Consider the following 12,853-nt stretch of genomic DNA (forward strand, 5'->3'; position numbering starts at 1 on the left):
ACTTACTTATCACAGAAACCCTACATATAAGGATTGCTATTTTTGTTCTATCTTCATTAAAATTAAGACCTGTCTGGTGGCATTGCTATACTTGGTCTTTACATCTGACCCACTTCTTTATATGCTCAAGTTGTAAGTTATATGTTATTAAGTTATTATTGTAACTTACAAATTATTAAGTTGTTAAAATGTATTAAGTTATAACTTAAGTTCTCAACCTACATCTCTAATACTGGCATAACATTTTAGATCTTATAATCACACATATTCTACTGGTATAACTTTATAGATCTTGCAATCATTACAAATAGTCTCTCAACAGAACATTCACCATGTCCATATCTCTACCATGAACTCAGATAACAACATCAACCACTATCCACAAAAAGCAATAGGATTAGACTCCAGCAGATAAAAGAGGTTTAGAGTAACTGCTATGGGTATTTTTCCAGGATGTGAACAAGAAATAATAAAAGGGTAGGACCAGTTGAAGTTAAAAATGTCCAAGATATGACAGCTTAGCTATGAATGTCTTAGACCTTTTTTTGAGAGGTGAAGGAACAAAAGGCAAGAGTAGACAAAGTTAGAGTGGAGTGACATAATCAGCAAAATCATCACTATCCTCTCAAGTGTCTCTTGTGCTACTTGAATAAACATCCCCTCTTTACTGAAATACAATCTACCAAAGAACTATCCGTAAGATTTGCTATAAAGGTAGGTTTTTCCAGCAAGAAGGGTTTTCATACAGGAATCAGAAGCTGGACAACTGAATGAACTAGAAGAATGAAAGCTAGGGATCCAGACAAGGCCTTCCTCAAAAAAGACATTAGATAGCAGCAGTGACTCCCAGGGGGGTCTGTGGAATTTGCTGCGAACAATCTCAACTGCTCATTGAGTTAATTATAGCCAATTAATAAGAGCTTCCTCAGGATTCTCTAAACAGTGTCACCTCTACCCACATGACTGCCAAAAACTATTTCTTGACAACAATGACTCATGTTATCTATTCATCTTTCAAATCTCACACAAGCAAAATTCAAGTAGATTCAAACCTGAAACCACAAGGTAAACACACTAAGTAAAAGAACAAGTCTATCCCTTTATTTTATAATTCAGCAAATGGATGTAATGTTTTTCAGAACTCATATGTTCATATAAAACATTGATAATGTAATTACAAGTACCTTAGGTTTATAAGTGTTATATAGAAGTATATACTCATAACTTAAAATTTATAATCTAGGGCATTCAAATTAAATTCAATAGTATTAACCTATAAAACACTATATGCACACATGTGCTTGTAATGTACTATTCTTTTTCCTCTTGTCATTAATCTTATACAAGTGACTAAGGAAACCCTCCTATGTGCCAGTACTGTATTATAAAAAGAATACTAAAGAGAGGGGATCTGATTTCTTAGATGTACTTTTGCTTAGCCAGTTACTGAATCTATATAGTCTTTTAATCTTTGTAAGTGATTTAAAATAAAAAGACTGTAGACTTTAATTTATACAGGAATTGGGCAAACATTGCACTGCATTAAAACTAAATGTTTAAATATAGACTAGGAACCCACAAACAAAACATCCTTGATCTCAAAAATCGAATGATCTTAAAACCTTCTTCTAATTTTTTCTAGGGTTTTATAATATTAATACCCTAACTTAATGGAGTTAATTTGTCTAAATGAATAGTTAAAGCATTAGTTCTGCCAGCAAAATATTTAACATTACATTCAGTATAATATAAGTATTAAAAATTAAAGGAAGCTATTCATATTCTGAGAAAATGATAGAGTTTACTGAATACAAATAAAGTGAATTTAGTGAATATTTTGAGGATTGTAAATAGAAAAATAAGAATATTTACTTCCTATTGTGTAATTTAGTTCCAAAAGAAAGATTTAATCATTAGTATTTAGCAACCATGTATGAACTGTTTAAAAATCATATTTTAGAAAAATTAAATACAGGAATCACTTTGTTCTAGAGATTATGAAATCTGACAGAAGCATGTGAATCATAGTACGCATTCTCATTTGTCCTAGATTTAAAAACAGACCTGTATAAATATGAAATTGGAATGACTACTGTCACTGTTACTTAAACTAGCTACAATTATTTTAAAATAGACTAAATCATAGTACACTGTGGTACATTAAAAACTAGTAGAAGTTCATTTTCATTGTATCATTGGCACGCAATAAAAATCTGCTACCAGTGACACTAAAATAGTCCATCAAAATAATTTACACCAGCTATATCATTATTTCTTATACATTGTACTTTAAAATTTCAAACTTTACATTTCTTAAACAATATTTAATGTATTTTCAGGAATTAAAGGAAATCCAAATTCGATACTGTGATTCACAATTTATGTCTTTGATACAAATCTTTATAAATTGACCTTAGTCCTGATTGTTTCCAGGCAGAAAACATTTAGTAGTAAAAGAAAATAATGATAATCTGTACATTTCTCTAAAGAATCCTAAAGCATGTTACAGTATTTAACCCATAAGCTATAACTCAAAGCAATGGAATAAATTTATCTGGAATGTAACTATCAATCCTTCAAAGACACTGTGTAATTTAAAAAACAGAGCCCCAAAGCATATCTTTTTTAAAGAAATAAAGTGTTCTGGTGACTCTACATAGTATATTAATTTTTTACAACTCCTATTTTCTAATATAGTATTAGCAATACATATTTACATTCACTTTCTATTTCCCTAGCATATATTTTATCAGTTTAACTACTTTTCTTTATTTTACACTGTAATAATTATTTGTGTTTTACCATATAATAGTGGTCTTAACAGAAACCTGTTAATAAAAAAAATCATATTTTAACCATCCTAAATCTCCCTTAATGAGTATAATATTTTCATTCACTGGGTACAGTTTGCCATGGAGACTAATGACTCCATTTACTTCAAAATATTCTAGTTCATATCACACTAAATACTACATTATAAATGTTTTCTTTCTATTCATAATAATGTGGGTAAGAAATTCTATCAATTACTCTAAAGTTTTCATAGCTCAAAAGTCATACTGATTGATAGGAAAATTCCAAGTAAGAAATTGTGTTTCCTAACTTAAGTCACTGTTTTAAATTTTCCAAAGACAGTCTCAGGTTTTCATATTATATATAAATGTACCATGTTTTACCATATTTTCCATTTTTATACTAATCATATTTATTAGTTTATTTTATTTTTGTGTTAACTATACCACTTATAATACTGTCCTTATTTACTACAAAAGAATCATCAACACTCTGAAAACATAAGCAAGTAAACATTTGAAAACATAGGCACAATGAAAATTACATAATAAGTTCTAGTATCCACAATATTTCGATCATGAATTGAGAATATATTTAATTTTAAGAATTTTAAATAATAGTGAAAGCAAAATTAAAGATTTAAATACTAGTAATTTTGGCAAACTGAAATTTTATATTCTTATAATAAAATGTTATTTATATAAAAGTCTCTCATTCATAATCTTTCTTAGCATGAGTTCTTTTTCATTTTATAAATAAAATCACATAACTGATATTTGCAAAATCAATAATCTGGAAACAATATTTTTCTAAAAGGTGTATAAATTACAAAATAAATGAAAATAATACTTCAACAATACAATTTCATGATAATCGTAGAGCTCAAGCATAATACTGTGAAAAAAATTCTAAAATCAAAGCTATTAAAATATAGTGATACTTAGGATTAAACAGAAGTATATGATCCTGAAAAACATGAAATAAATAGCTTCCATCCTTACTGTAACTACAAAAAGCTGTAAACAACCAAATTATGTTTCCCAAAACATAAAATTTTACATATCTTGATTAATATTTAATGTTTTTCATTTTTTACCTTTTGTTCAACCAATGCACATCTGTCGAGCATGAAGCATCATGTTGACGAAAATACATCAACATTGTGCCAGGCAGTGCTTTCACATAATCCTTCCAGCCCTAGCAAAATCATAGCAGCCATCCGTAATCAGATGATCTGAGTCACTCCTTGCTTACAACCATTTGATTTCAAAACTCAATTACTAAAAAGTTACACATAAAACAGCACTCATTCAAAGCTGAAGTTATAAAATCCTCTAGTGACAGGCCTGTTAAGGAAAGGTTATTCTTTAATGCTGTTACTATGTAGCTGTATATAGTTCCAGGTCAAGGAAGAATGTACCCTGTAAGAAGGATTATGGTACTTAGCTGATTAGTGACTGGCAATACTGAACACCAAATGCAATCTAGACCCAAGGTCTTCCTGGACAATATAGTTAAAACTAGAGGCTTTAGAAACTTATAAGCCATGCCTCCCATATGAATTACAGTATTTCTAAAATGACAGAATTCACTGTGTTTGTTATTGATCATTCTGCTGCACAGTTCTCTAGCTTTTTAAATGGCTTTTTACTGTGAAATGTACTATAACAAAAGACAGTGACAGTTCAACAGGACTAATCTATAATATCTTTTTAATTATTCATAACAAGTTTTGTAATTTATACTAAAAAGATGTTTCCATTCCCAAAAGTAGAAGCACCCACGTAAAGAATGAAAATGTATGTTTCATGAACTAAGTTGATGAGATAATGAATCTATTTTATTTTAATTAGTGCACATTAGTTGCACTAAGGAGTTTTATATCTTTCCATACATGCATATAATGTGCTTTGGTGAAGTTCAATCTCCCTATTACTTTCTCATTCTTCTTTTTCCCCTATTCAATCAATTTTAACAGGCGTAATTTTTCTATTTTCATATATTCATATAAAGTACTTCCATCATATTTACTGATATCACCCTCTTCTTTCACTCTCCCACCCACCCCTGCCTAAAAAAAAGAGCCCTATTTTACACTCATGTCATTTTTTTCAGTCTGCATGCATATGTCAAAAGGCATGTGGTATTTGTATACTCAGTCTAGCTAATTTTGCTTAACATAATGATCTCCAGTTCTACCTATTTTCCTGCCAAAAAAAACCCATAATATCATTCTTCTCTATGGATAAATAATACACCATTGATCATTTTAATTTGTTACTTAAATATTTTACTACCTTCATGTAATCATTTAAAAATTAAAGAAGAGGAAAGAGAAAATATCAGGTTCCTTCCTTCCTATCAAAAGCCAACTTCCTAAAAGTTAATATTATACTTGTAAGAATTATATTTAAATGATTCCAAAATAATTCATGTAATACTAAAAAAAAAAAGTGATTGAGGTGTGAGGAAAAAAAACAAAAACTGCTGTGCTACTTTTTTAGTCTCCTAAAAATATCTCGTTTAACTGAAGGTTTGGGAGTATTTGGTAACATCATTCAACCATTTGTTCAGGATTCATCTACACACTTTCCTTCCAGAATTAAGTGTACATCTTAGAAGACTGGAGAACACACAAACACAAATAAAAATAAAACAATTATTTTTATCTCTCAGTTCCTAATATAAGACTTGTAAATTCTTAATTTGAAAAATACTAAAAACTCAAAATCATCCATTTTCATAGGAATGTTAGTGATTAAATTCAACCATTTACACCTCATAGTTGATATAGGTCTGAAAAATAATTTTCCCAAAGCAAACCTTGATTCTTCTAAGCGAATAAGTCTAGAAAGTTTAAGAAACATTACAGTCTATACAATAATCAAAATTTTCCTCCTGCTCACTTTTCCTTTCATTTACCAGCTGCATGAGTTTATTTGGTAGTTTTCCTTCAGTGTAGTACTATCTGCTGCACTGCAAGCAAGATATAATTTATAGCATGGGAAATGGAGATAAGTGGATTTAAGGAAAAGCAGCATTCTTTATTGCGGTTAATGGTACTTCTTTCCTCGTTGCTCATATAATCCATGAGTAAATCTGTTAGCTGAGTATATTAAATCCAGAAACTTCCTACCACCTCAACTGGTATAATTGGTAAAGTCACAGACATTTCTCATGTCATTTTCACAAAAGTTCCTAAATTGTTTTCCTGCTTCTACCCTATCCTCCTGCAAGAATTTCTCAGATTGTGTCACTTATATCTTAGAAACCTTAGGGTAACTCTTCATTTTGCTTACAATAAAGATCAATTTCTATGGGACCTAGTATCTATTACTCTCTTGTATCCTGTCTTTTAATCTTATTTGTACTCTTGTGCTTTCACCATCTTAGATCCCTCAGCCAAGAATACTGTTCAGTTTTCCAGCCTATCTATTCCTAAATGTCTGCTTGCCCTCCTCTCTGAGTCCCTCTCTGGCTTCCTTTCTAGCACTTTTTGGTGAGTGTTTGAGACAGAATCTGTCTACATAGCTCAGAGTAACCTTGAATTTAAAGTGCTTCCACTTATACCTCCTATGCTCCACAGTGCTGAGATTATAGACCTGTGCCACCATACCCAATGATAAGACCTCCTCAAGTCTTCCCTTAAACTCCAGTTTCTTAAGAGATGTACCTTACACATTCTATTTAATACTTCAGTCTCCTCTTTCCCTCCCTGTGCTCTCAAATTAATCTCCTTAAATAGTTTTACTTTATTTTTTACATGTATCACCTTCTAGTTATGATTTTTAAATATCTCATAATTATCACTTTTCATGTGCTAAAATATGTTACAGGCCAGAGTCACCTATCCCAATGACTGGCATACAGAAGATACTTAATATTTAATTAAGTAAATAAAAATACATAAGCAAAACATTTTTATGCTAGGTGCTAAAACTAACTTTTCCCCTAATTAGACAGCCTACCTACAATATAAATCCTTATTTGTGTTTTTCCTTCAAACTAAAATTTAGAAAAAGCTAATAAATTACACCAAGTACTATTCTCCAAGTGAACTAGCAAAAGCTTTACCTTTTATCAATGTTTTCACACTTTCATTTTGGTGCTATTTAGGTGTTTTGTTAGGGTGACTAGAGAATTTAGTTAACATTCCAACATATATAGAGAAAATTGAACTGAAACTTGAACTGAAAATTGAATTGAACTGAATTACTACAGGGAGAGGTAAGGAATTAGAGAAAAGCTATTTTCCTGATAACAGAACATTAAGTTTCTATGAAAATTAGAGAGGTGGTTCTATTTTAGCCTACCCCTAGATTTTATAAGAACATAACTAAAGTAAATCCTTTGAGAGAGTGACAGGTACAAAGACAGTACTTGCTAAACAAATCCATAATAACCAAATCATACAGAACTGTTTGGAGCGACTGCCAGATTAAACAAAAACAAATAAAATATTATAATTGATATGTGAGAAGCTAGATGGAAGGCATATACTTATAAGCCCAGCATTTGGAAGGCTGAGGTAGGGAATTATAAATTTGAGGCCAATTTGGACTATTAAGTGAGACCTCGTCTCAAATTAAAAAGTCAAATAAATGTAGGAGCCATTATTATACCAATATCTGGGGTAACTGTGAATGTGTAAAGTACCATGGTAAAACCTCTTTGTACAATTCATATATATTTAAAAGTGGTGGCAAAATGACAGGAAAGCAAAACAGGCTCTGTTGGAGGTGAGTGCCATCAGGAAGATAAGGGACAAGGGAAGTGAACATGGTGGAAGTAGTGTGTGTGTGTGTGTGTGTGTGTGTGTATGTGTATGTATGTACACAAATAGAATAATAAAATTTGTTGAAATGGTTTTAAAAATCAAAGGTAATGAGTTTGTTAATATTTTGTATGCATACATGGAAATATCAAAATTTAACCCCCTTTGCACAACTAATAGACTAGTAAAAAGTTTTCAAATTTTAAACTATAAAAAATTAACAAAAAATGAAAATCAAGTTCATTGATAATCAAACTGCTAAAGCCAGAGCCTAAGTTCCTATATGAATCTGTTGCTACTAAATCCACATTGTGTTGTTTCCTATTTTATAATTGATTTTATAATTCTTAGTGCTGATTCCCCTTATGTCAACCAGCTATTATGCAAAATTGAAAAAGTAGAACATGATTATCTTATTTGAAATTGCAACCACAGTCCTACCATCAAGATAGCCTTTTCACTAAGAACAGTGGGGAGGGGAGGGGTTGTTTTTTGTTGTTTTGAAGAGCATATGGGAAGTCCTCAGTCTCTACTCTAACTGAAAAAAGGGGAAAGAACACAGAAACTGAAGAAGACTAGTTTGAAAACCCACTGGGTGTGAATACTGCTTTCAGCTTCTATCCTAGACAGTTATAGAACAACAAATAGCTATCCTTGATTTTTAACTAATTAATTTATTTCAGTGCTGAATGCTGAAATAATCAGATTCCCCTAAAAGCTAAGAGTGCAATTACCTTTTCATGTTCTGTACATCCTCGTAGAATAATCAACAATACATACAAAAAATAAATCATAACATGAGTAAAGTCTCATTTTTTTATGTTACACAGAACGTCTTTTAGTTTTATTCAGTGTGTGCAAAACTGTTATCCATTCAGTCCTCATCTTATGAGATTTCTGTGTATGTCTGCCTATACACAAACATGCACAGGGGGTATAAACACCATATATAACACAATTGTGTTTATAACACAACTGGTCAACAGCTAGCAATTCTAAGAATATTTAGACCAACTATTTTTAGGACATAAGGGAAAAGAAGAAAATATAGTCTTCTCTTAATTATAAATTTGAAAGCTCTTTTTTTTCTAACTGTAGAATATATTTTGTTTAAAGAAGAAAATATAGTCTTCTCTTAATTATAAATTTGAAAGCTCTTTTTTTTCTAACTGTAGAATATATTTTGTTTACACTTTTTCTTGAGATAATCGTTCCATTCTAATTCTACAGAACCATCTCACAACATGATCTAATTTCTAAAATATTTTATCAACAATATACATTTCACAATTGTCAAAATTATAAAATATCTTTATAGATAACTACTTGAAAAACAAAAAATAGGCAATAGTTGTTATTAGAAATGTATTAAACATACAGAAAATTTACTACCACTTTAAAATCAACTTCTGTATTACTTTAACAAAAACAAAACTGATAATTCAGTATTTGACAGTACAGAGGCACTCTTCATTCTCCTTTTGACCTTTCATATTACTCATAAAAATAAAAACTTAATGAATATTAAAAGTTGCTTTGTAAGTACCTTGCCATTATACCTCAATTTATAACTATACATGTGACAGAAAATAACAATGTAAATCCATAAAGTGTACATTTTAAATGAGTATTCCATGTAACCTCTCTGTACATCAGTTTGATAATAAAAATTTGAAAAAAAATGAGTATTCCAAAACACTAACAAATATTTATCTATAGTTACCAAAAGATTTCCTTAGTCAAAGACAGTATAGACTTAACACAGAAAAACATATTTAATGTGCCTTATACAGAAGAACTGATAGTCTTATTCAGTAGCAGATACTTTATAAGAAAAATTAAAGAATGCTAACTATACTTTCAGATACAAAAGATCAAGTGCAACAGAGCATATCCCGTACATTTCAATCATTCACATTAAAAATATATGACTTACCTACTAAACCCCAAGCCTATTTCTTAGCTCTCTTCCCTAGAGAAATGTAATTGCAAAACTGAAGCAGAAAGTTTTTGTCACATAAAAACAATAAGTAGACACAAAAGATAGGGAAATAAGAACAAGAATGTCTCCAGAGTTTTTACCCTCAACCAAAAATAACAAAAACAAAAACACAGCCTTTGGCCTTTGGCCTTCATTGGAGAACTAAATAGGCAACTGGGAGCTGCATTGGAAGATGATCCTTCCTCCAAGATAGAGGACTTATCAGTCTCTGTAACAGAACTCCAAGCAAAGCACAAAGGGAGGAAATCTACTAAGCTGTCAATGACTTAGGAATTCTAAGTAGAAAAGAGAATTGTGTTTGACAATTTATCAATATCAAGTACATATTACATTTTAAGGTTAAATCTCTATTCCATAAAAAATAGCTTCTTAAAATGAAACAGTATTTTATTTTTTTCTAAGGAAAGAAGTTGCAGGTACAAATCTTGAAAATTTTTCAATTTATGTACTATTGTACTTATATGTATTTGAATGACTACAGTGAAACTGTTCATTCAACTATAATGAACAATATCAGGAATGAAAGAAAAGTGAATGGAAGAACAAATACTAATAGTTATTGGATTAGATAGCAGCAATTTCCAACTGTTATCTTTCCTGTATATTTGTCCTTCTTCATAAAGCTATATGTAAATCCCCCTACTATGTTAAATGTTTGGTCGTTAGCTGATAGAACTATTTTGGGAATTTATTTTGTTTAACAGGTTTTGACTTATTTGGTTTGGATTTTGGTTTGGTGGTTTTTTGTTTGTTTGTTTTTTGCCAAAGTCTCACTATGTAACTAGGATGTACTGGAACTTGCTATGTAGCACAAGCTGATCTCAAACCACAGTTCTCCTTCATCATATCCCAATTACAAACATATTTAAACATACCTAGCTCTTGGAAGTTCTGGAAACTTTAGGAGGCAAGAACTATGTAGAAGAAGTAGGTCATTAGGGGTATCTCTTTGGAAAGTGCATTCTATCCCAGCCTTCCACCCTTCCTCTTGTTCTACTTTCTGTCTACCACAAAGGAACAGTTTCTTTCACCATAGCCTCTGCTGCCATCATGCTCAGACCAAGTACATGGGACCAAGCAACCCTCTGACATCATGAGTAAAATGAATCCTTACTCATCTTAAGCTCTTCTCTCAGAGTATCAGACACAGCTGTACTGTGGTACCAGCGAAGTGGGGTCATTACTGTGGCTACTGGATTAGATGCTTCTTAACCAGTAGATTGGCTTATGGAAAAAATTTGGAAGAGTCGCAAGAAGTGAGCTAGAAAAGGGTTACAATGCTATAAGCAGAGTTTAATGGGTGCTCCTAGTAAGAGATCAGAAGAGCAGGATACTAATAGCAATGACAGAATACTGAACATACTTACAATGTTTGTAGTTTAAGTGAACATTATATTAGAAGATGAACTAGAGACCACTCATTCTAAATTCTGGCAAATATGTTATATTTTGTCCATGTGTTTGTAGCTGAATTTAAAGTAAATGCCTAATTAATTTGGCAGAGAAAATTTCAAGATAGTACAGAATCCAGGTTGTGGCAAGGTTATTGCTATGTGTTTTAACCTAGATTTACAGTCAACATTGGAGGATTTTTTAAAAAAAGCAGAGTAGAAAGAGAGAGAGAGCGAGAGAGAGAGTGTGTGTGCGTGTGTATTATTAAAGTTGAATTCAGGGGCCTTATGCTTCTAAGACAGGTACATAATCATGCAACAAACCCTTTTGGGTTAGTTGTTTTTCAGAGGAAGCAATTTATCCAGAAAAAGAGCATATTCATATTCACTGGTGTGATATGGTCAAGAATGGTTGTTAATGATATTACCACCACTGAAAAATAAACTATTCTAAAACAGAATAGTAGGAAAAAAAACACTGATAGCGTCTCAGGTATTGACTATATCCCATCCATCACAGGATCAAATATATAAAAGCATTAATTAATTTAGAAGACTTTACCTTGAAAAGAGAATTCCAGGACACCCTCCAAGGCTGCATGGAAGTTCAACTACCTAGACACTCAGAACCTGCTTCAGCCACAGTCTAAAAGGGTCCAGTCCAATCTCAACTAACAGTATTCTTGACATCCATGTGATGGCAACTTTGCAGGCATACAGAATGAATGAGTTACCCAGTCATGAAAGCTTACATCTAGATTTTCAAGAAATGCCTAGAGGGCTGGGGATATAGCCTAGTGGCAAGAGTGCCTGCCTCGGATACACGAGGCCCTAGGTTCGATTCCCCAGCACCACATATACAGAAAAACGGCCAGAAGTGGCGCTGTGGCTCAAGTGGCAGAGTGCTAGCCTTGAGCGGGAAGAAGCCAGGGACAGTGCTCAGGCCCTGAGTCCAAGGCCCAGGACTGGCCAAAAAAAAAAAAAAAAAAAAAAGAAATGCCTAGAGACCAGGCACTCTGTGGCAGGGTAAAGATCTCTGAAGGCAGCACTTCAGAGGGTAATGTGTGGGAAGTTATGAGGGTGTAGTATAAGCTTCAATGGAGACCCTATGATGTTGTCAATACTAAAAAATTGGATGTCTGCCAAGAATAGCTCCAGACAAGAATAGAGGCAGCATAAGAGAGAAGACAAGACTGCAAACAGCAAATGCTATAGGGGGTGGAGCTGCCCAAGATCTTGGAGGCCACATCATGACACAACACGCCCTTGTTGCTCACCATGGACCAACAAGATTTAGCGTTTAAAAATATTGGTCTTGCTTTTGTATAACTCTTCCTTGCTATTTCCCTATCCTTCCATTTTAGGATGGGAATAGTTACTCTATGTCACTGCATCTTAGAAGTATGTAATTTTATTTCTGATTTTACAGAAGCTTAGTTCTAGGAGTAGCATAGCATTCTGGACTTGGACCTCTGAATAAGTTTGGAACTGGTAAGATTTGAGGGGCTGCTGGGAGTGGACTTTGCATTATGAGAGGTCATAAGCTTTAGAATATAAATTGTCCTTCAAAGGCTTATTGTTGAATACTTAGTCCCCATGTGGTGGCACTATTGGTAGAGATTCTGGGAATTTTAGAAGGTGGATTCTGATGAAGGAAGTAGATCACTGGGTAGCATGATTTTTAAGGTTATACCTGGTCCCCAGTGCCTCCTTCCCTGTTAGGTTCCTGTATACCTTAGGTGAAATGCCTCATCTGCTTCTACATACTCAGCTGCCATGCTAATCTGCACTAGCACAGGCCCACAATAAATGGAGCCTAGATTTGTGGACTAAAATCTGTCAAACTTAAGCTGTTTATATAAGATATTTTGTCACAGTAATGAGAAAAGTAAC

At 32.5% G+C, this 12,853-nt stretch overlaps 1 protein-coding gene across 36 annotated transcripts in view; it reads right to left on the reverse strand.

Annotated features, from left to right (window-relative positions):
* Positions 1–12,853, reverse strand: part of Rims2 (regulating synaptic membrane exocytosis 2) — a 380,757-nt gene that overhangs the window by 210,420 nt on the left and 157,484 nt on the right. The gene's annotated exons all lie outside the window — the stretch shown is intronic.

This window comes from Perognathus longimembris, chromosome 12, assembly GCF_023159225.1.
Source record: "Perognathus longimembris pacificus isolate PPM17 chromosome 12, ASM2315922v1, whole genome shotgun sequence".
Classification (NCBI taxonomy): domain Eukaryota; kingdom Metazoa; phylum Chordata; class Mammalia; order Rodentia; family Heteromyidae; genus Perognathus; species Perognathus longimembris.